We start from the raw sequence: 22756 nt of genomic DNA on the forward strand, positions 1-22756 counted from the left end.
CGCGAGAGCGGGCAGGCAGGCACAGCATCGTCTCTCGGGCGGTCCACGGGCAGAAGCGGCAAGCGTCTTGTGCAGGAGCAGGAGCGGGAGCTCACAACCGGGGACCGCGGCGGCGGCGGCGTCTTCGCCCCCCCCCCCTCCTCCCCCCCCCCCCCCCCCACCACCGCCGACTTCCCTACACACCCGAGATACGAGATCCAACATCGAGCGGCGGTGGCTGTGGCGGGGGTGGGGGGAGAGACCGCGGCGTGGGAACCAGGGAAAGCGTTTCCCGCATACCTCTGCGTCCCCCCCCCCCCCGCCCCTCCCCCGCCACCGCCGGGGACAACGGCAAACCTCCCTCCCTCTCTCCCTCGTACTACGCGCCATCCTTACACTCTCTCTCTCTCTCTCTCTCTCTCTCTCACAATCAGCTTCGCCTTCCCGCTCTTGCGCCACCACCTCTGCTCGTCGTTGTCCTGGTCCTCGTGTCCTCCGTCGGTCGGTGCGGCAAGGACCTTCTCGTCTAGGCGCAGCTTCCTAGTTTCAAACCACGCGTATACGCGCCATGCGGAAATCATCGTCGTCGTCGTACGAGACGACGAGGAGAGGAGATGATCCTCTAGCTGTTGCACGTAAGCGTACGTACCACGCATACGTCGTAACCCTGGCCTGTACTTTCGAATTATTATCATTGCTGTAATAGTATCTCTGACATGCTCTCTGCTCTTTCCTCTCTTCCATCTTCATACGTTCACCTGCGGCACGGCATCATCGTCTACGTAAGAGGTATCTTGTAGCGTAGTTACGTGTATCTGACGTGTAGGTAATGTGTATGTTTTGCGCGATGCCTGCGTTAGACCTTTCTCCTTTTATGCGTGTACACACACACACGCGCATGTGTTGCGTTTCTGCCGCTTGTTTATTTACTGATACGGTGAGATTTCGATGAAATTATTTGTCATTGTAAAGGAAAGCTTCGCTAAGCTCCTGCCGCAATCACGTCCGAGCCTTAATATTCATCGTTTAAACGCACCTTGTTAATTATTTTCTTTCTAATCCAGAGACGTGTAAAAAGCCGGAGACGATCGGCTTATGTTCAATGTTATTTCCATAGGTGTATAACATAACGACTGCATATTGGACGTTATACCCCGAACAACACTCACACCAACAAAAGATCGATGAAAAAACAAAACACCTTAGTACAGTATAATTATTGTTTATATATATAAGAAAATAAAATAAAATAAAATAAAAAGAAATCTGTTACATATTGCAAAATGCTGTGAAAACTTGTGAACAATTTTTATACGTGTGAAAAATGAATTCCAGGTTCGATTGAGGAACGATTTGTTTAGCATTTAAAAATTTCATTCCCCGAATTAATCGCGATACAAAAGACCGTATAACGGAGAAAAACTTTCAAAGTTCGATATCCCGCAGCGGCATGTTTGTTCGATCGTTGGCCAGAGGGTTAATAATCACAGCTTGCGGCGAGAATCGGTAGGGGAAACGGAAACCGAAATCAGTTATTACATGCGTATGTTGTAGGACTCGAGTGGGGTTGTCTGTTTTTTGTTTGGTACGTATCGCCGAGCGGCGTTCCTAAGGGATCACGAGTGGAGCTCGTTGTGCCCTGCGCAAAGCAGAACCACCTTCTTCTTCTTCTTGAGAAAACGAGGGCCTTGAATTTACGAGGAAGCTGGCCGAGCTTTTTTGTTAAGGATGAAGGAGGAGGGGAGGGGGGTTAGGTTTTTGTTTTCCTTTCATTTTTTTTTTTTACAGAATATTTAAACTCCCGGAGCAATTTGAGTTTGAGGGCTTGATTACTTGTAGTTTCAAGAAAATTTAGCAATTTTTTCATTGATACTAATAACAAAATGGCGGATCTCTAAGCCGAAAAGGTGTCTTTGACTCGAAAAAAAAATTTGTCCACGGGAATTCGGAGGCGACTAGGCTTGCAAAAGGGGAATCGGTCGATTCAAATTCTATCGTTTCAACCTCAGCTACGTTTGGATACCATTACGGACAGATGGTTACATTGCGACCTTTGAAACTTACGGTAGAGTAAAGTCGATAAGACGAATAGGCGCCGATCGCGTCGTCGAAATTGACCGTGCGGAGGTAAAGTGTGTAACTTCCGTATAATCGAGATTCCCTAGGGAAGAACCGGGGAAAAGAAGATTACGCCCCCCAATCGGGATTAGTTAAGGCTTCCACGGTATTCTAGCAGCAATGCGTGTCTCAATGAGCGTTGCGGTTCGACGGTCATAAAGGATTGCTCGAGTATTTTTTCATCAAAAACGAAACGCGCAGATTGATATTTTTAATGTGCTCGATGAGAAGTCGGGATTGAAAAGTAAAGTGGTTGCGATTCACGAAAGTCGCGATATATCGAATTTTTAGATACATTGAAATGGCTCTTCGCGAATAAAGAATTTCGTATTGTTAGAAAAGTTGGCGTTACATCAGTTTGTGAAATAGAAGAATTTCGAATACGGTTCTAAAATGCCATGAGTTATTCTTTTTATTTTATTTTCTTTTTCTTACATTTTGCTCGCACTTCGACATTCCGACTAATTTCCGTACCTGTTGATGGAAATTCTTGGTCTTGGATTCTCGCGTTTCTGAAAAATTAATACCTTGGCCGTTTGACTTTTACCCGCGGAAATCAGAGTGGGAGGATTTGTGAGAATTTGAGTGTAAACAAAACGAAATACAGCAAATATCCTTGTCAAGTCGGGTTGAAGTTCCGAACTTGAAAAGTTCCGGAAGCGCCTGATTCCGAATTACATGTTTGGTGTGTGAAACTTGAAGTGTAGAAATTAAACTTTTGAAACAACAAAGTTTCTAATGGTCGGAAAACCGTTGGCTCAAACTTCCAAAATGCAAGATTTCGAAAAATAAAGTTTCGACAGAGTAAAATTCCAAAAATTATAATATACTGACACAGCGTAGTTTACTCGACGAGTGGGTGTAAAAAATAAGAAAAACCGAAAATCACAACGATCAGGATTCCGAACGTAAAAATATCGACAATCCAAAACAAAGAGAGATCAAAGTGGTGAAATTTCGTCAAGCCATAAATTCATGAAACCAAAAATCTTGGATCATTCGAAATTTCGATGTTACAGATCGCGAAATTTTCGCATTTTCGGAACTTTGACTTGTCGGATTTAACCCCTTATCGGTATATTTTGACCGTCGGTTTTCGAACGGTTCGAAACTCTCAACATTTCGATCAAATTTCAATAATTTCTCCCCTCAAGTTTCGGCGTAAAAAAATTCGCAACTCCTCGTTCTCGAGGCATTTCAAATTCGTAATTTCAACCGCGCCCAACAAAGTCCCGAAAGTCGCACTTGAACACTGCGAATAATTTTAAACACCGCGACAACAAAGTGCAAAGAAATCAGATCGGCCAGAGGTACGAAAAAATCGGCAAACGATCGAACGATCGATACGCGAGATCGCCTTTAATTTCCCGCAAGTAAAGTAATCAATGTACATAAATTGGTTGACGAGCTAGTCTGCAGATTGGTTTTGGCCACTTGGATTCCCGATTGTCCAGACACGCCTCCGGCGTACTGAAATTTCATTTTGTCGAGCAATTTCACGTCGGCGTCATCTCCCCCGCAGTGCGCACCGGGATGACAGGGACGCCGATCTTCCCGATTCGCACCCCAGCAGCTCGTCCGACGACGACGACGACGATTCCGCCTCTTTACTTTCTTCCCCGGCGGAGGGAAAAAGGACGACGCCCCCGAGTATTCCTAAACCTCGTTATCGCCCGATTTGTACATGGTATTGACTTCGCAGTTATGCATCATCCGGCCAAGTTCTTTGACTTTCCGCACAACGCATACTTACATGTAATACACACATTGGACTGGTGTAAAAATATCGACTGTTATTTTTTTTTTCAAACTCGCCTCTGAAACACTTTCGGGCGGGTGAAAAAGATGCCTGTCGAAAGCGGATCTCTTAATATTAATATTCAGAGGTCGCTCGTCGAGAATTTCTATTTTCCATTTAAACGGCGAAGGAAATTTTTTTTTTTGTTTTTTTTTCGAATTTTATAACTCGCAAACCAATAAATAAATCCAAATGACTCGTACGTACTTTTATAGGAAATTGAACACTCTACAAAAAGTGTCTCCCATTATTTTTTGATAAATCGACTCCTTCCAAAGTTATTCAAGCTCGAAGTTCAATTTACGGTAAAGTCGACTATTTTTTTTTCTTTTTTTTTTAGTTCGGAGCAAAATGTTGCAACTTGTTACTAAATATCATCAAATATTTCTTGAAAATTCTATAGTTTGTGATTTTCTGTGAGGAAGGAAGTCAGTTAACAATTTTTAATTTGTAAAGCTCTACTTTCAATGATAAATAACCTCACTGAAATCAATTCTACTTTCAATGGTAAATTCCTTTTCAAACATTGTAGTTTTAAATTTTCCGTTCCATATCTTGAGAAACAAATTTTTTAATTGGATTGAAATTGGTTTGTGAGCTACAAAATTCTAAAAAAAAAAAAAAAAAAAAAAAAATTTCCTATGCTATTTAGATGGATAATAGAAATCTGCCGTAAGCCAGCTCTAAATATTAATATTAACAGCTCCGCTTTTGACGGGCATGTTTTTTAACCCCCTAGAATTTTGAGAAAAAAAAAAAAAATAATAGTCGATGTTTCAAACCAGTCTAATATATATATATATATATATATATCGACGCCACTTACGAAAAGTAGCACGTTTTAAAGCAAATTAGTAAAAGTGTAGTATTTCTGTGTACAAAAATCCAAAAAACACCGATTTAGTCAACTCCGATAAGATGCATAACAGTTGTTACACCGCGCAGCGAACGAATCTTTGAAAAATCCTTATTTCACTAATCGAGACACGATAGTTTTCGCGGTGATAACCGAAACATGCTAGTTTTCGTAAGAGGCGTCGATATATATATAAATAATTATATATATATATGTATATATATATATAAAAAATACACAAAGAATGTACGATTATAAGCATGAAAGAATAAAAATGTTCCAACTGTTCGACTAAGATTTTTAGATTGAATTAACCATTTTTTAGTGTACGACTAAGTGAAAATATAAAGTGAAAATTACAAATTAAATGCTGACGAGACAATTCAGACGTTAAGATTAAAAAAATTTCTGTGTCACATTCACCAACAGAAATGTAACAAAATAACACAAATTATAAAGTGAATCTTCCGGGGCATGAAGTTTAGTTATATTTTCCCAACAATGTAGGTATGAAAATTGATTACGAAAAATTCACAGCGACTGTCTCTTAATATTTATAACATATATAGGTAATAAATACTATAAGCACAAAATACACGCGGCGTTTGCTGTACAAACTATTCGATAGGGTAACCATAATTATTCGCGCGTATAAAAATATCGCTGTTTAAAATCGCGATCGAGAAAAGAAAAAAGAAAAAAAAAAGAAAAAAAAAAAGTAAAAAAGGAAAAGAAAAACAAATCGAGAAAAATATTTCTGTTAATATTTTTTTTGCCGCTCTCCTCTCGCAAATATTCTACGTCTGTCCGTAAGCGACGCAACGGAGACAAACGGAAGCCGAAAAGTTTCGGGCACGGATGCCCGCGTACCTTATATATGTGTAATATATAACGAAGTAAAGAAATATCTTCAGCGAGGACTCGACTTGCGAAGCTATATATACACACACACACAGACGTCCGAGTTTTTAGGTGTGGGTATAGGTATAGGTATACCACACGACGATGCCTGCAGATAGCGAAGAGGCGAAATGCGCGATCCGCCATTGATACGGCGCCGATCCCACAGCAGCAGAGCTCTCTGAGCTTTTACTCGCGATGCGGCCTGTCGTTGAGTTTCAATCCCGGTCGCGATTCCTCGGCTTTCAAAAAGCTTCGACCGCAAATTCCGACGCACCCTCTAGCCGTTAGATTGAAATAACGTCAGGACAAATAACGGTGAAAAAGCGAGCAGTTAGCAATAAAACTGCGAAATCGCGAGTCCAATTTATTTTCACATTATTTACATCGTACCGAAATTTTCGAAAATGAAATTGCACATTTTGCAATAAAGTTGTGTTACGTATACGTAACGGGTGAATAGTATACATACATATATATATATTTTATTTTTTAAACAGACGTAATTATAACAACTGTTGTTTCATATTTTCAAACTACAAACGATTAATATAAGGAATAAAAAATTCTCTTCGGTAGCTTATTAATGTTGTTGCTGCAGCGAAATAAATCGATGGGACAAATCCGGTGTTGATGTTATTTTTTTTTTTATTCTTTTAATATTCGTGCAATATGGACTTGAAATGAAAGATTAATTGATATTTTAATACCCGTATGAACGATATTCGATCGCTGGCGTTTACGGGCGAAATTTGAACCAACAAATTCCTCACTGTTGTACACGTTAAACCGATTGTCGCATGTATATAGGATTTTTCTTCGATGTAAATATATTAGAGTAGGTAGGTACAGGTCCTTGTTCGGGACTCGGATAAATTTTTTGTCAGATACCCGCAAAATCAGCACCGAATAATTCGAAACAAATTCCCTAATTTTTACAGAATAATTAGGTATCTCAACTTAACTTTAATACACGTGTTTCGGTCTCGTTACATATTCACGGTATAATATTTTATCGAAAAAGTAATGATGTATTTTTTTTTTTTTTTTTTTTCAATCTGTAACCGCGAGATTTCAATGAGCGTAAAAAAATTCCCATCGTCATCACACCAGACAATCTACACGGAGAAGAAGAAAAATCTGAGAAAAATTACCCTGCTGTTACTGTAATCGTGATGTAAAAGACACCTAATGCAGTTCTTACCGTGCTGCATCGGAAAAATGCGTCGTCACATTTTAAATTTTGCGCTACCGAGATACATAGTTCCTAAGCGAGGCAGTAATTTTTTTTTCATAAAAACCCATAATTTTTGTAACATGCATCAATAAAAACTGCAATTAGGTGTCTTTTACATCACGATTAGTAACAGCAGGGTAATTTTTCTCAGATTTTTCTCTCCGTGTAGATGAATTGAAAACCCTCCCAACGAATGAAATAAAGAGAGAGAGAAAAAAAAAGGCTCAGATTCAGAGCGAGTGGATTTCTTATCGTATTCCGCAATGCAGTGAAAGCGAATTTCGACGAGTTTGCAAAGTTTGTTTTTATAAAACAAAAAAAAAATAAATAAATAAAACGCGTCAAAGCCCGTAGGTTTGTACATACATACACGTATACGTATACCTAAGCTGCGTGAGAATCAATGTGCATGCTTGGGGGGGGGGGGGGGGCAAAAAGGCAAGGGTGGATATATAACGATTGGTGACCGAGGTTCGAGGGATGGTGCCAGGCACGCGTGATCGACCTACAGGACGCACGCTGCACGCACGCGTTACTATTATAGAAACCGTCAGGTATTGAGTATAATATACTACACCGCTAACTATAAGAGAAATTTAATTTAATTTAATTTATAAGTGAATTTAAAATACAGAAAGTTAAAAATATCACCGAGAGTATAAAAGAGCAGACTTCTTTGTTGGAAACTTACGAATTAAACGGGAGTTTAACTCTCAAATAAAACTACAAACACGAGTTGAAGAAAAAACCTGACGCGATGTAACTTTTTCAGTATATCTTTCCCGGTTTTCAGTGAGTGAATATCTGTAAGAAGCGGTATAGAGAAAAAAAAAAAAAAACAGAAAAAAGAAAAAAGGCCGTGCAGTTTTTTGGTCGCATACCCGTGTAATTGACTAATCTCACTTGTTTATCCCGAACGTATGAAACTGTAACCACAATTTCACCTGCGATAATAATTACAGGATATATTATATCCCGCGCACCGCACACCGCAGGTGGCTGTACAACAGACAGAGCCGTAGAAATTAGAATCACCTGTCGAGCCGTGTTATGAAATCAACAAACTCGACCGCATATCACGTCGTTGTCGACTGCAGCGACTTGGCCGGAAGAAATTTTCTTTTTCTTTTTGTTTCTCTTCTTTTTTTGTTCTCGTTTTTCTCTGCTTTTCCGACAGACTCAATTCATTTATACGATATAAGACGTGTTCTATGTACAGAAAATTATTCCAAGGAGACGTTGCGATATATTTCGTTGCATTCGGTAAAATTAATCGAACAAGTTTTAAGGGAAGTGTAGTTACGTGGAAAAAAAAAGGCTTTAAGGATACGTACGAGGTGTGTACGTAAAGCTAAAGAAGAAACGCGAGGATCCAGGAGTTTCGCTTCGACATGTGGCAAGCGTGATGGTGTTGATGAAAAAATATAATCATTTTTAGCCGCATCGAGGAATAAATAACCATCTGCATGTATAAATTTCGGGCCCCATACAACCGATCGACACACGTTGAGAAAGGCGACACTCGGCCAGATGTCATATAATACCTCTCTCTATATATATATATATATATATCGAGCAGCTCCCGAGAGGGGGGAGGGATTTTATATTACTATCTACTATATATATAATATATATAAAAAAATATTGTATACAAATTTATACATCCAAATACGTTATTTATAAGGAAAAATCGGAAATTCTATTTTCCGACCTCTCAAAACGTTTCTGACGGATCGATTTGAGTTCGATCTGTTGGGACAAAAAGATTAAAGGAGTAGTGAAAAAAAGAAAGAACCACCCTAACGTACGAATGTATATTAGACGTAATAGCTGCCGCGTGATACAATTTAGGTACAAGGTACTTGGTAGTATCGTAAGCATCGATTTCGTCCACATCGTCCAAGCTATCAATCTCTATTACTGTCCAGTTTCCGACACAACACACGCCCATTTCTCTCTCACGCCTTTCGATCTTTCTCTACTTATCTTTCACACATCGCGCCTCGCCTACACTTAAGAGACGGATCAACATTATTACACACGGCGTGTAAACTTTCATGATAATGACCGCCGATTAACCCACACCTCCGGCACACCTGCATTTCGTTTCCGTATATATAAATAATTTCGATACGTATGGGGGAAAATTGCAATTCGTAACAAGGGTCAAAATATTGTTCATTGTGTAATATTCACGATAGTTGTTGCGTGTTGACGTCATTTTACATGGCTAATACACGCGTATGAAAGAAAAATTTTTACACTCGGTCTTCTTCCAATTCTTCGTTTCTTTTTTGACAAAGAAAGTATATCAGTGATGCACAACACTGGTATACAATCATTAGCCACTTGTGTCGGTGTTGAATATTGTCAGATTATGTATTTACAATAATTACTACACGCATGTACGAAAGTTATCACAATGGCGGGATGAATAGACGAATAAAACGCGGACCGTACACGGAGCCGGTAATACGCGTTTCATTGATTACAGTTGGACGTTACATTATTGTATAACCGAAACATTAACAAACAGGGACATAAGTAATGAGAGATACGGAGAGAGAAGTAGAGGAGATGAAAAAAAATGAAACAAGATGACAAAAAAAAAAAAAATAATGATAGATATTCACGCGTATATTATATATGTACGCCGTACACGGGGGCCACGATACAAAAACGAAAGGAAAGATCAAGAATATAAAAAGAAGGAGGAGAGAAAACCTATAAAACGTTTCAATAGCGTTTGCCGCGCGACGATTACGTCAAAAATCCGATATATGTGTATGCAGACACAAACCCAGCGATTTAATGTAGCAGCGGGGTGTGTGAGGGTGTATAGCGTACGTATACGTATATCGTATATCTTCGTCATTGCGGCATTATCGTTATCCCCGAATTTCGTCTCCTTTCGTCTCGTCTTCTTGTCATCCTGCAGTGTCAGTCCGTCCATTGATAGTAACTTGTTAAGCTGCGTGTATCGCTTGGATCGTCGATGCTTCTACGTGAGCTGCTTTCCTCCTCTTCCTCTTCCTCTTCCTCCTTCTCTCTCTCTCTCTGGCTCTCGCATACCGCATCGGTAGTCGAGTTGAACAAACATAGACTACGACTACTAAGGACGACGACGAAGACGCCTCGTTGCCGCTGCACCGCAAACAGCCTGCTATACATGCTTGCAGCAGGCCCTCCTCCCCCTCCCCCCCCCCCCCCCTCCCGCCCTTGCCCTTCGCCGACCGTTACATGCATGCATAGATAGACATCCGACAGTGACGTACGTACGTCGTATATACGCAACAACAGCCCTTCCGTGCACAGCGAGTAGTCTCGGTTTTATCAATGAACCAGGGAAAGGCGCGACACGATGCTATGTATATATACTACTATGTAATAAAGAGTGAAATAGCTAACGATCGAGAATGGTTTAATGCGTGTGCGTTGAAAATTCAAGAGCGATAGCAACGTTCTTTTGTCAGGGCGACCAACATACGTGAATTCGGATCGGAGGTCGCGCCGCGGTTTAGGTAACCTCAAAAATGTTGGCTGCCCTGACGAAACGACGCGTTGCATCCGGCACTCTAATTTCCAGCGCATGCGCATTGAACCATTCGGTCGTTAGAAATTCACTCTGCATCACGTTCGTATATATATATATATATATGTACAGGTCTGCAGGAAGAATAAAGTTATTAATATAACGTTAACGTAACGAAGCATCGTGGAAAAAAAAATCGTTGTTTTGCAATTTTCAAACGACGTTCCAAGAAGTATAACTTTTCAAAATCTAAGCATGTCTTCTTTGTTATTATTTATTATCTGAATTTTAGAGAATCCTAAGAAGTTCCAAGTGACGATTTTTTATGAACATCCATCGTTAAACTAACGTTACTAACTTCAACTTTATGGTCTAGAAACTATGGTGGCAGTGGTGGTGGGGGACTTTATACCGCTTAACGTCTCTACAGTAAAATGCATAAATTTCTTAACCTTTCGGCAAACTTGTTTTCTATCTGAAAAAAAGAAAAATGCGACATCGATACTGTATACGAGTTTAATAACAACGCATCCCATTTTCTCACGTCAGCCGCATCTCCAGTCGTTGTCGGATAAATAATTCGTACAGAATCAAAGTAGTATTTCTTTATTCAGACCGAAAACAAGTTAACCCAAGTTTTAAGGCATTCATTCCCTTAAACGTGCAAAAAGAAGAAGGCGAGGTGAAATTTTCGTCAATTTTTAAGCGATAAATGATGGCAAATTGTCGCAATTAGGAATCCGAACTCATTTTTAGAAATTTTACAAATCTGTTATGCGTAAAATTAGTTGCAGTAGAAATTTGAAATATTCCTTACAACAATGTATAATACAAAAGACAAATAGATAATGTAGAAACAGGAGTATGAAAAAAAAAGTATATGGTTGTCGAAAGTCTATAAATTCTCACGAGGGGGAAAAAAAAAAGAAACAGAAGAAACGAACATTGTTTATATTACACTTCATTTTTAGATGTTACGACGAAGAAATAAACTTGACGCAATTCTTACCATGATTATTATTTTGCACCGATGATCTTCAAACCGCTCTCTATCATCCATTTTGCTGTAGATGATACCAGTTTGCCTGTATAAGCGGTGAACAATATCACACGATGCACTCATTTTATCGTAACCGTCGTCGACAATTTCTAATTTCATAATTTTTTTGTTTTTCTTTTTATTTCCTGCCATTCGCAATTACTTTGAGATGCAGTTTTTTATTCGCACTGTACGATTAAATATATTAAAAACTTTTTTTTTACGTAAATTCTACAACGGCACTGAATTAATAATTTTAAACGTATATAAATATATTCGCTGGCGAATAACCGCCGTTTTAATTAATCAAGTGCAATAATTACCCTACACAAGTACAATCTTTCAAATAATCGCAGGGGTAAAGTTTTTCATTTTCGTCTTCTTATTCACATTTTATTGTTTTTTCCATTTTTATTTTCATCATAGTTTATCATTATTCTACATTCAACGTTTGTCATCGTTTACAGTTTGCTTCCGATCTACAATTTCTGTGTAATAATATCACACCGCGGAGATTCGTGAAAAAAAAGAGAAAAGAGAGAGAAAAAAAAAAAAAATCGAACACACGCAAGTTAAGAAACACACGGGCATTTTATTCGCCGACCGCACACCGATTTCAGGCATAATGCGCACACCTGCGCGAGTACATTACACTTCCGTACGAATACGGCAACACGGCGTACGTAAAAATTCACAGATGCAAGTGGCGTTGCACGCATACATACGCACATACATACGTGCGTGTACGAATTGGTACACGGCTAGGATCATCAACTCGTAGGAAACGGCGTGACTACAGCCCGCGCGCGACGGCATATCTCGTGTATTTTCTTTAAGGCCGCCATTTTGGTATCAACGCCGCGCCACGCGCCATTCGTTTGTTTCGCGCTCTACCCACGCGGCGCGTCTCTCACGTATCTATATATATATATATACACACACACACGCGCGCGTAGATGTATACCGATATATTATCATTATTATTACACTAAACCCTATATACTATATAACCCTATACATATATGTATATGTATATAACGAGATATTTTTGAATGTACATAAGAAGGGGGAGGAAAAAACGAAGAAAAAAATTAACCTACAAAGTATATAGTTTTCTTTACACCGAGTCTACCAGCGTTGTCCATTTTTTCCCCCTTCTATATCTATTTCTCTCTCTCCCTCACTCTCCCTCTCTCTCTCTCTCTTTCTGCAAAACTAACCAGCAAATTTTCGAGGATAACCAGTATTTACCGTCAATATGTTGATATCTTCTTCTCCTTTTTTTCTTTTTTTTTTTTTTTTTTTCACACTCTGACCCCTAATCCCAATATTATACAAGCGATAGATTTTGGCCTTGCAACATAATACGCGATACGTTTATACCTAAGGATATAATATCGTACAACAATATGTTGTCGATTACTGCTCGGTGAGAAAATAGCTGTCGATATACATATTAATAATATAGTATTTAACATAACTCGGGCTTATCGTTTCATTTTCGTTATTCCATTCCTTTCGTTTTTACTCTTCTCCTATACGATTCAAGTTTTATACCTACATCTATGTACGTTTACATATGTGTATATATATATATATATATATACACCGTAAGTTCTATAAGGTGCAGGTTCAGCGCAGAGTTTAAATCGTTCTATATATGACCATCTATAGATCCAATATACAAACATAATACCCGACATGAATGCGTACGTATAAATGTATAATAAAAACACTAAACAGTTTTTATTATACAGTCAAACGCGAGCAACGCAACCCGTCGAATTTCTATATACATCTGTATACATACACATTACACATATTTATATATACCAACGCCTCGACGCGCAAACACACACACACCCACACACACGTATATATGTGTATATATATACCTAGGACGGCGTGTATATTTCCGTAGTTAGAATCTCGCAATCTGACGTAATATAGAGTTCCGCGCTAGGATGATAGGGTATAAGGCATGGATGGATGCGACGCCCGTCTTACGTAGATGGCTGTATGCACGTTGAACGAGTGAAGAAATGAACGAATGAATGTATTTTTTCCTTACATACATTGACGGGTACGATGCCAATAATAGACATTATTAAATTATAAGCATAATTGCATGACGGTTATCCCGCATTGATTTTCATTTCATTCCGAAATTACTCAGATTCACGGTAATATTGGTGTATGTAAGGCCTGTACGTTTTGTAAATGATACCATCCATCCACGCACACACGTATATACGTATCAATATATGTTATTCCTGTGAATAATACACAGATATAAAACACAACCACAGACACATCCGCGCGCGAAGAAACGAGTCGAAAATGATAATATACGTAAGTACAACAATCACGACATTATTACCGACAATTTATAATTACTGTTGTTATTATTATTATTATTGTTGTTGTTGTTTTTATCGTTATTCGTAAAATATCGACAAAATCAAAGGTGACGCGGTGATCCTCATTATTATACCTAATATATCAAGGATGATTATTATTATAATCCAAGTCACTTACTCACGTTACATAATAATAATATGTGTACACAGTCGGACACCGAGGTCACTGCACTTGCACCACGCGCGTTTCTGCGGATTGCGAATCTCTCTAGGCGTGTAACGTAACGTATAATATACATAAAATACTATGATCGTTGATCGGAACCTCGCGGTGGAATCGAGACACGTTTTACTTAATGCGACGACAAAACGACGTGGAGGCGGCGGTGGCGGCGTCGGCGGAGAAGGAGAAGGAGAAGGAGGTGGTGGAGGAAAACAAGAAGATGGAGGGAGGCGGAGGAGGAGAAGGTGGAGGAGAAGGAGAAGAGAACGAACGAGCGGTTCGCACGCTTTGAAGCTGTCGCCTGGCGCTTCGGAACTGCGCAAATCCGTGCGTCGTCGGCAAATACGTCACTCGGCATGCGGCGCGCGGTTCTCGGTTTTTTCTTTTTTTCTTCCTCCCATATTTATAAGAGGATAAAAAAAAAAAAAAAAAAAATTGTTTCCCTTTTTTTCTTTTCAATTTGTATCCCTTCATTTCTTTATTTTTTCTACATGCTCTCTGTACGTTTCGTTTCTTCGTTGTCTGTTTTAGTTTCTTTGTCGTCGACCCCCCCCCCCCGCCCAACCATTTTTTTTTATTCGCAGTCGTCTTCTTTTTATACACACACTTTTTTTTCTCTTCATTTTCCGCCTACACGTATCGCTCCGCGTGCGATATTCGTCCGACCATACATCGTTTCTCGAGTATCAAATTCTCAATTTTCTCGCTATAGCCAGTGCTTCTTCTTCCCCTCCTCCTCCTCTTCCACCTCCTCGTCATCCTGTAGTAATCGCGATTTTCCACACGCATCATTGTCTATTATATACATATATACAGTATGCACATTATACCTATATATGTCTGCCCGCATTCACAACTCGTTCCAAGTTTATATTGCATTTCCGGTAGGTATTATGTATCATTCTAAAGTATGATCATTTAATTTTTTCTCGCCCATATCTTTCTCTCTCTCTCTCTCTCTCTCTCTCTCTCTTGGGACGAAACTTAGCCAATAAACAAGCTTGAGCGTCGTGGTAATAATGAAAATAATAATAGCAACAACAACAATATTAATATAATAATAATAATAGTAAATGAATAAATAAATAAAAAAGAGATACGACGAGAAAGATGACCATTGCATTCCGTGTAAAACGATACCGGAGATAGAATATTACAGCTGGGTAAACGCATATTACAGGCATAATGTAAGTACACATGATAATACACATGACGTGCACGTACATCGTAACGGCCGCGCATCCTCGCGTCGTATACCACACCCTTACACGCCTGTTATATACGTATTAAATTATTACATTGTCGTATGCCTACGCACGTGTGAAAGATTGTGAATTTGTTCGAGAATCGAGTTAGGAGGTAATACGTACGTAGGTACGTACGTTCCGTGTTGTACGCGAATCGCGTGTAGTCGCCGAAGGAGGGAGGGGGGGGAGGGCAGGCGAAACGGTACCGCCGATGCTCGACTTGACGTTAGCGCCGTTGCGCAGAGGACCGTTCGCGCAGATCAAGAGACGCAGTTCACGGTATACACGATAACGCGCTGGGTTTTCGCTCATTGCGCGTAGGTAGGCGGCATAAGGTGTACGTACGTGTAACACGTACGCACACACACGCGTGCATAACTACTACTACGTACGACCGTCGTCGATGACGATTCTTACACAACACCACCGCGTGCTTTTCTTTTCTCTCTCTCTCTCTCTCTCTCTCTCACTGTATGTTTTTTTTTTTTTTCATCTTTTTCTCTTTTCATTTGTTAGCCTCAAACTGAATACCTATTGACACACACACACGCACACGACACGCGGAGAGATACGTGTCAAGTGTTACTTTATTTTTGCAGACGGTACTTAATATAAAAAAAAAAAAAATAAAAAAAAAACTGGCGCTAGCTCTACGCGTATGTTTTTCTCTCTCTTTTTTTCCACACTTTCAAAGAACGATGCAAAAACTTTTTTAATGTTTCTAATAGTCACTTCACTGCCGTACACTCAGTTTATAATATATGTACAAGCATATTGAAGAATTTATTTATTTATTTATTTATTTATTTATTTTACTTTTCTTTCCGTTTCTTTTACCAATTCTCTTTTTCTCCCATCTTCTATTCCAGTTACACGCAACAGCACTTCGTGTAGTATTACAGAACAATACATGTAATTCTCATCGTCGATAATTGATGACAAATATCGTTAATCATCCGTTTATACCTTGTTATTCATTTACCCTTGCAAAACACATTTTTCAAGGTAACCGCGTTCGAGATTTTGCGTCGCACTAGAAATAATAACACGATACTATCCGCGAAGACTTTGGGAATTGGACAGGGGGCGCGCGCAATCTCTCTCTCTCTCTCTTGTTTTTTTTTTTTTTTTTTTTTCTACAATCGAGACACGAGAGACACGAGAATCGAGGGGTATCATGGCAGCAGCTCGCACGCACGCACAAACAAACAAACGAACGAACGAACGAACCAACCAACGAATCAACGAACCATCAACAACGGGAATAATTTTATGAAAATATCCAACCGATGAATCGTCTCTCCGAGTCTCACGGAGGCACGCGGCGCGGTTATTCGCTAGGCACTGCGCGCGCCGCCGCAACGCCTTCTCCGCCACGCTTACACTGGTTGTATCCACACTGTTCCTTCACCACACGCCGACCAATGGAACAGCCGCGTCAGCGCCGCCTCGCGTTACTTCACCAAACTATAAACATCGCTATCTATACCAGTGCGTACGTACGCGTAACGGACGTATATACGCACGGAACGCGAACTGTGCCACGAAAAAAGAGAGGGAGGGGGGGGGGGGGGGGGGGAGAGACAGAGATGGAAAACGGGGGTTAATATATCGCGACGAGTGGAAAGCGCGCGCGTGTCGTCACATCCGCTTTCGTACGGTTAACGAACGGGTAAGAAGAGGAGAAAGAGAGAAAAAAGAAAGAAAGGAAAGGAAAAGAGCGCATATTTATTTAGTCCACTTTACTTACGGCGGACTTTTCTTCTCTTTTCTTCTATTTTTCTCCTCCTCTTTTCGGTGCATGATCGAAGTGTGCACCACACCTTACGTTGTGCCTGTACGTACATCTAGTTTCGAGTATATATATAACACACACACACACACATACCTATGTGAATACTGATCTATGTGTGAGTACGAATGTATTTCTACGTTATAACTAACCCAAGGTAAGGTGCCAGAGGATGGTTATGCCCCGAAGACGGGACCGAAGGTTGAACGCGTTGCATGTGACATTCGGGCATAAGACTACGAAACGTGAAACGGAGATTTTTCTCTCTCACGCGAGAGCGTTTCAAAGTAGGTAGGTATTATAGGTAAACGGAAAAACGAAGTCAAGGAGTAAAATAAAAACAACACGTGGAAAACTGCAGGGTGTGAAACGAAATTATGGAAAATTGTGCAATAACCAGCTGCAATCTTGAAAATCAATATCCACAGAGCACGCGTGCATGCGCATCGAGAAAACAATTATACTGCGAGCAAAGAAAATTTATGCCATCTGCGTTATCGTGACTATTTATATGTATATACGGTAATGCAAAGTAGCCATGCTGGGCTACAAGTTCCCGTATGACAAGTAAAAATTCGTGAAAAAAAATGAAAATAAAAATAAAAGAATTCCAAGAACAGCAAAGAAAATTGGCTTTCGCAAATTACGAAAACTTATTCAGTCGAAGCTGATCGCTGTTTGTAGAAATTTGAACGGAAATTCTCGTTATTGCAACAACATTGCGTATTATACGTATAATTCGGTGTAACGCGGCGTAAAGCAGGCAGATCACGCATCGCGACTGCACCTCGGTTCCTGACCTAGAAAAATAATAGAACGCTGCGTTTCTCGTTAGAAAGGAAAACGCTGGGCTCGTTTTATGTTACGCAGTTGTTACGCCGACGATGCGCAAAGTTCGCTTATTCGAGCAACGACGTAGTCGTCCGTAATTACGGGGTGAAGAAATCGCAGACGCGAGTAAAGAACGATATTAGCGTACGTATTCATCGTAAAACTTCTACGGTTCATTCATGTTTCAGCAACAAGTAATCGCACGGGCGTTACTTCACAAGTGAAATAGAATCTATACGCGAAAGTCGAGCGCAGTGAACCGGAAGAAAATTAATTGCACAGTTTATACGTCGAGTAGATGATAACTTCTGTGCCGTACGCAGAAGTTTTCCGTAGAATTTGAAGCGATAAATTCGATAACAGAGGTTTTAACCCATTGTCGGTAATAACGTTTCACCAGAATTGTTCTATACCATCGTTATTAATTCGTCGAATCCGTACCATTTCTTTATTGCTGCGTGAAATGAAAATTTACTGGAACGACTTTGTTCGGAATTGCGTATAGAACGGGGCTATTAAGCCCTTTTTTGCGTTACATGTATATAATCATATATATATGTATAAACACGTCAACGTCTTAATCGTCCACGACAACCTCTTAAGGTGCTGGAGTAGTCCGTTAGGAACGTTTCCAGCAGCATTATCGAACTGGAAAGGAAGTCGAATTTGTCCCGAAAACAGCAGCCACACGAAATTTGAGTATTGTAAAATCTGACCAAGGGGTCCTAATATCAAGTTTCTTTTTCTACGAGATTCTATACGTTTATCATTAGGATTGACGTTACGATTGTATTGAAAATTCAAACCTACAATTTCAACGACACTCTAAAAAGGTGGAAAAGATAACTTGTGATGTTATACATATACGTATATACATACGTGTAAAAGAAATATATATATATATATATACAAACACTCGCACACGTATATATGTACATATGGGCGTAAGTTCAACTATATGTATAGGTGTGAATATATATATAATATATATATATATATACATATTATTAAATGGCGGCCATCAAGAAGTATTTTTAGCGGTTACACATTGTTGTTGACTGGCTCGCGATGACATTGAATCGAAGTAAGGAACGAACCGGCGGCGTTTAAAGACGTGTAACGCACACGTCACTGTACAACGATACGCGCGTCACGCGACAAATGTAATATCAGTGGACATTTTTCATCTCCGCGTCATCGAAGTTGGAACCTGCAGACGGCCAAACTTGTGTCGGAAATATCTTTTCTTCTTCGTTCTCTTCCCTTCGATAACCGAACGAGAAATAATGCTGGCAAGATATAAATAACATGTATCAGGATGAAATTTTCATTGGGACGCCCCCCAAATCTGTAACAAATCATTGAAAAAAAGTCTGTGTAAAGTTTTAAGCCGCTTGGTCAACCGGGACACGTGCCTCTAAGCTCCGAAAGTTTCAGATGTTGAATACGTGTAGTTTTTATAACCAGTTGTTTCGTTTTGTTTGACTTTGGTACAAATTGAGGGACCGATTTGAAACTTGGCAGAGTCGTTGCTTCTGACGATAGGAACAAAGCCTGAAAATTTCAAAATTTTATAATTATTGTTCCCTTACGTACACAAGCCTGATAAAAGTAATGCCGTCAAGCTTATGTACAAAAAGAAATATATTACAAAGTTGTGATAATATTTTGAAATTATCAGGCTTTGTTCCCGTCGTCACAAGCAACGACACTGCCAAGTTTCAAATCGGTTCCTCAATTTATACCAAAGTCAAAGAAAACGAAACAACTGGTTATAACAACTAGACGTATTTTAAGTTTAAAACTTTCGGATTTTAGAGGCACGTGTTCCGGTTGACCTAGGGGCTTGAAACTTGACGCAGATTTTCTTTCTCTAGGGGGTGTCCCAATGAAAATTCTTCCGACCCCCAAATAAGTACCACCCTAAATTATATATACATATTGACGATTGTTGCGAATCGCTTATTATTCGCCCACCTTCCTAAAGCAACCGCTAAATCTTTCTTATTTTCTACTCCTTTTACCTTACGTCAGAATATCATCATACGCATACTTACTTCGTATTTTCGCTTTATTTTTCAACTTACGATAATCTTTTTTTTTTTTGTAACCTACTTTCTCAACGAGATGAAAAGGCCACCTACTCCTCTCACAAACTTTACTCACATGCTGTTCGTTCTCTCTCATCCTCCCCACCTCCATCTTTCTACGTAGGTTTCCACATATTAACGTCTCTTATATACATTACCGCGTATTTCACCATCGATAACTTTTAACCCTGAAATTTGTCTTTGAAATTTTTGGAACTGTTTTACTGCATGTGCAAAGTTAAATAAAAAGCACGAAGGAAGGAAAAGCCTCGCTCAGCGTTTACAGAACAAGTATTAATATAATATTATGAAAGAGACAGAGAGCGAACGATATCGGTTGCCGCTGGCCATGCGGTGTATGATTTCCTATCAAGCCGAGGGGTCGTGGCCAAGGGCAATGATAACAACGTTCATTCACAAAATCCTCGCTCACTCGCTTGCTCGCTTAGACTTCTCATTTCGACGAAACGAATGACTTGTATATGTATATTATTCGCGTATACGACGATTAATATTATCATTATCATTGTTATTATCATTGTACGCGCGTAAGAACAATCAATAAATAATATTTCGTAACGTTATACGGACCAAATTTAAACGCTTTTCAGTGTATGTAATATTTAACGAAAAACCGATCATCGGACTGTGGATATTTAATAATATTTTCCTCATCGTGCAAGATATTTAATATGAAAAATTTACCAAATACATATCTACGCGGCAAGTGAGACGGTCGAAGCAACGGGGATTGGATTTATCGATTCCACTTCGACGAGCAATTTCTGTCTTCGTTTCGGCACTTCGTACAACCTTTGAATTATCCACGACTACAAGGTCGGTGAAACGCCAAATTATACATACACCGAAATTCTCAAGTGATCCCGTATCTCGTATAGTAGAATTATGAACATAACGACGCGCGAAAAGTCTGGATAATATTGGGAAAATTGTTGTTTCCGCAAGGTAGACTCAATTGTTCCAAAAAATATATATTATAATACGTATACAAAGAGCCACGCGTACTATAGATATTCCAATAAATTATGCAAACTGGTAAAAAAAAAAAAAACGAAAGAAAATTAGATTCGCGAGCTCTGTCTTTTTTTTTTTTTTTTTTTCTCATTCAAATTTCGTCATCTTATACAATTTTCGAATATCGCATGATATTATTCCGCGTATTGCGGGCGGGCAGATAATATAAAACAAGAGGGTGAAGTGTAAAAGGAAACGGAAAAGAATGCGGAAAAGCGTCGAGGTGAAAAAAAAAAGAAAAATAAAAAAAAAAAAAAAGAAAACAAACGGGGGCAGGGGGATGGGGGAGGAGGGGAAAGAGGATCGTCGCGCCGCCTACGCAGCCTAGCCGGGAAGAGAGAAACCCGGATGACGGCGCGGGTCGATGGGCCGAAACTGACGCAGACGCCCGAGCGCCGCGACGCATCGTGACGCACGCACCCTTCGGGTTCCCTTCCGACCTCGAGCGAACGAACCTAGACGCGAGGTGAAGGATAAGGTACGAACGCTCATACGGCCGGAAGAAAGTGAATGTGATAAGGAGGTAAGAAAATGCCGATCGAAACGAGAGGGAGAGAGGTGCGAGAAGAAGTGAAAATGAAAGAGAGAAGAAGAGAGAAATTTGTCAAACGCAAAACGCTGCTGCGGTGTGTATAAATTTTCTCACGATCCTGCATCCCTGCCGATATCTTATTCACAGCTATTTTAATAGTAACTGTGAAACGATTTTGAATCGATATCAACCTTCCTGCGTGTATAGTTTTTATAAATTATAGACGAGTTTATTTGAGGAATGTAACACCGCTGTCAAAAACCTAAAAGATGCACGATTTTTTTTTTGAACGGAAGAAAAGGTAATAAGGTAACAATATTCGAGAAAGTTTTTATGCGCGTATTCAAGTATAGTACAAAAAATTGTTATCAAGGAATATTCAATAATGATAGACATTGGAGCCTGACATGCGGCACGTAGTGAAACTGGTGCAAATTTAAATTTTGAAAAAAAAAAAAAAAAAATTAATCTGCACATTAATAACTGCAGAAATACGTAGGGAATTTTCAATAAGTTAATTTAATCATTATTTATTAACAATCAAGCGCACTTTTTTTCTTTTTTTTTTTTTGGTAAAAAATTGAAGATTTTCATTTCAAACACTCGCCAATTACACGAAAAGCAACATTTTAAAAATTCCCAGCACTTTTCTCTAACTATAAACATGTGGATTGAGTGAATTTTTTTTTTTTTTTTCTAGTTTCAAATTTGCACTTCTTGATATTAATTTTTGGTACTATACTTAAATATATGCCAAATAACTTCCTTAAATATTATCATCTTGTTACCTTTTCTTCCATCTAAAAAAAAAAAAGGAGTCAAAAAAGCGCCGTCCTATTGTTTTTATCGTAGTGTTACCCCTTGAATCTCGAATACTGCAGATCGGCTAGCCGAAGAGAATTCTCTGGTTCAGTCTTTACCGACCGAGAGTTGAATGTCATTTACTTTTCATATTTTCGAAAGCTTGTTATCCGTATCATCTATGTGAAAATGCCGCAGTCCGCACAATTGTATGTACCTACACGAAATGCCGAACAACAACCTCGAGAAACTTTTTTCTTCTACTCGCCAGTAATACCAACGAACGTGCGTTCCTGTTAATCGAATTGCCACTTGTTGCAGAAAAAAATATCCTTTCGTCACGTCCGCATTGAGAAAAAACAAAAAAAAAAAAAAAAAAAAGAAAA

General features: G+C 39.4%; 1 protein-coding gene across 4 annotated transcripts in view; it reads right to left on the minus strand.

Annotated features, from left to right (window-relative positions):
• LOC124212668 (serine/threonine-protein phosphatase 4 regulatory subunit 1) overlaps nucleotides 1–22756 on the minus strand; it is a 136688-nt gene that overhangs the window by 71747 nt on the left and 42185 nt on the right. The window contains exons 1-2 of one of the 4 annotated variants that reach the window (XM_046612983.2): nucleotides 16127–16529; nucleotides 11430–11938 (exon numbers count right to left, since the gene is read on the minus strand). The exons of the other annotated variants lie outside the window; for them this stretch is intronic. The gene's annotated coding sequence lies outside the window, so the exon portion shown is untranslated. Of the gene's footprint in view, nucleotides 1–11429; nucleotides 11939–16126; nucleotides 16530–22756 lie in introns of those variants that run through there. 4 annotated transcript variants of the gene reach the window in all.

The sequence above is a fragment of the Neodiprion pinetum genome, chromosome 2 (genome assembly GCF_021155775.2).
Source record: "Neodiprion pinetum isolate iyNeoPine1 chromosome 2, iyNeoPine1.2, whole genome shotgun sequence".
Taxonomy (NCBI): Eukaryota; Metazoa; Arthropoda; class Insecta; order Hymenoptera; family Diprionidae; genus Neodiprion; species Neodiprion pinetum.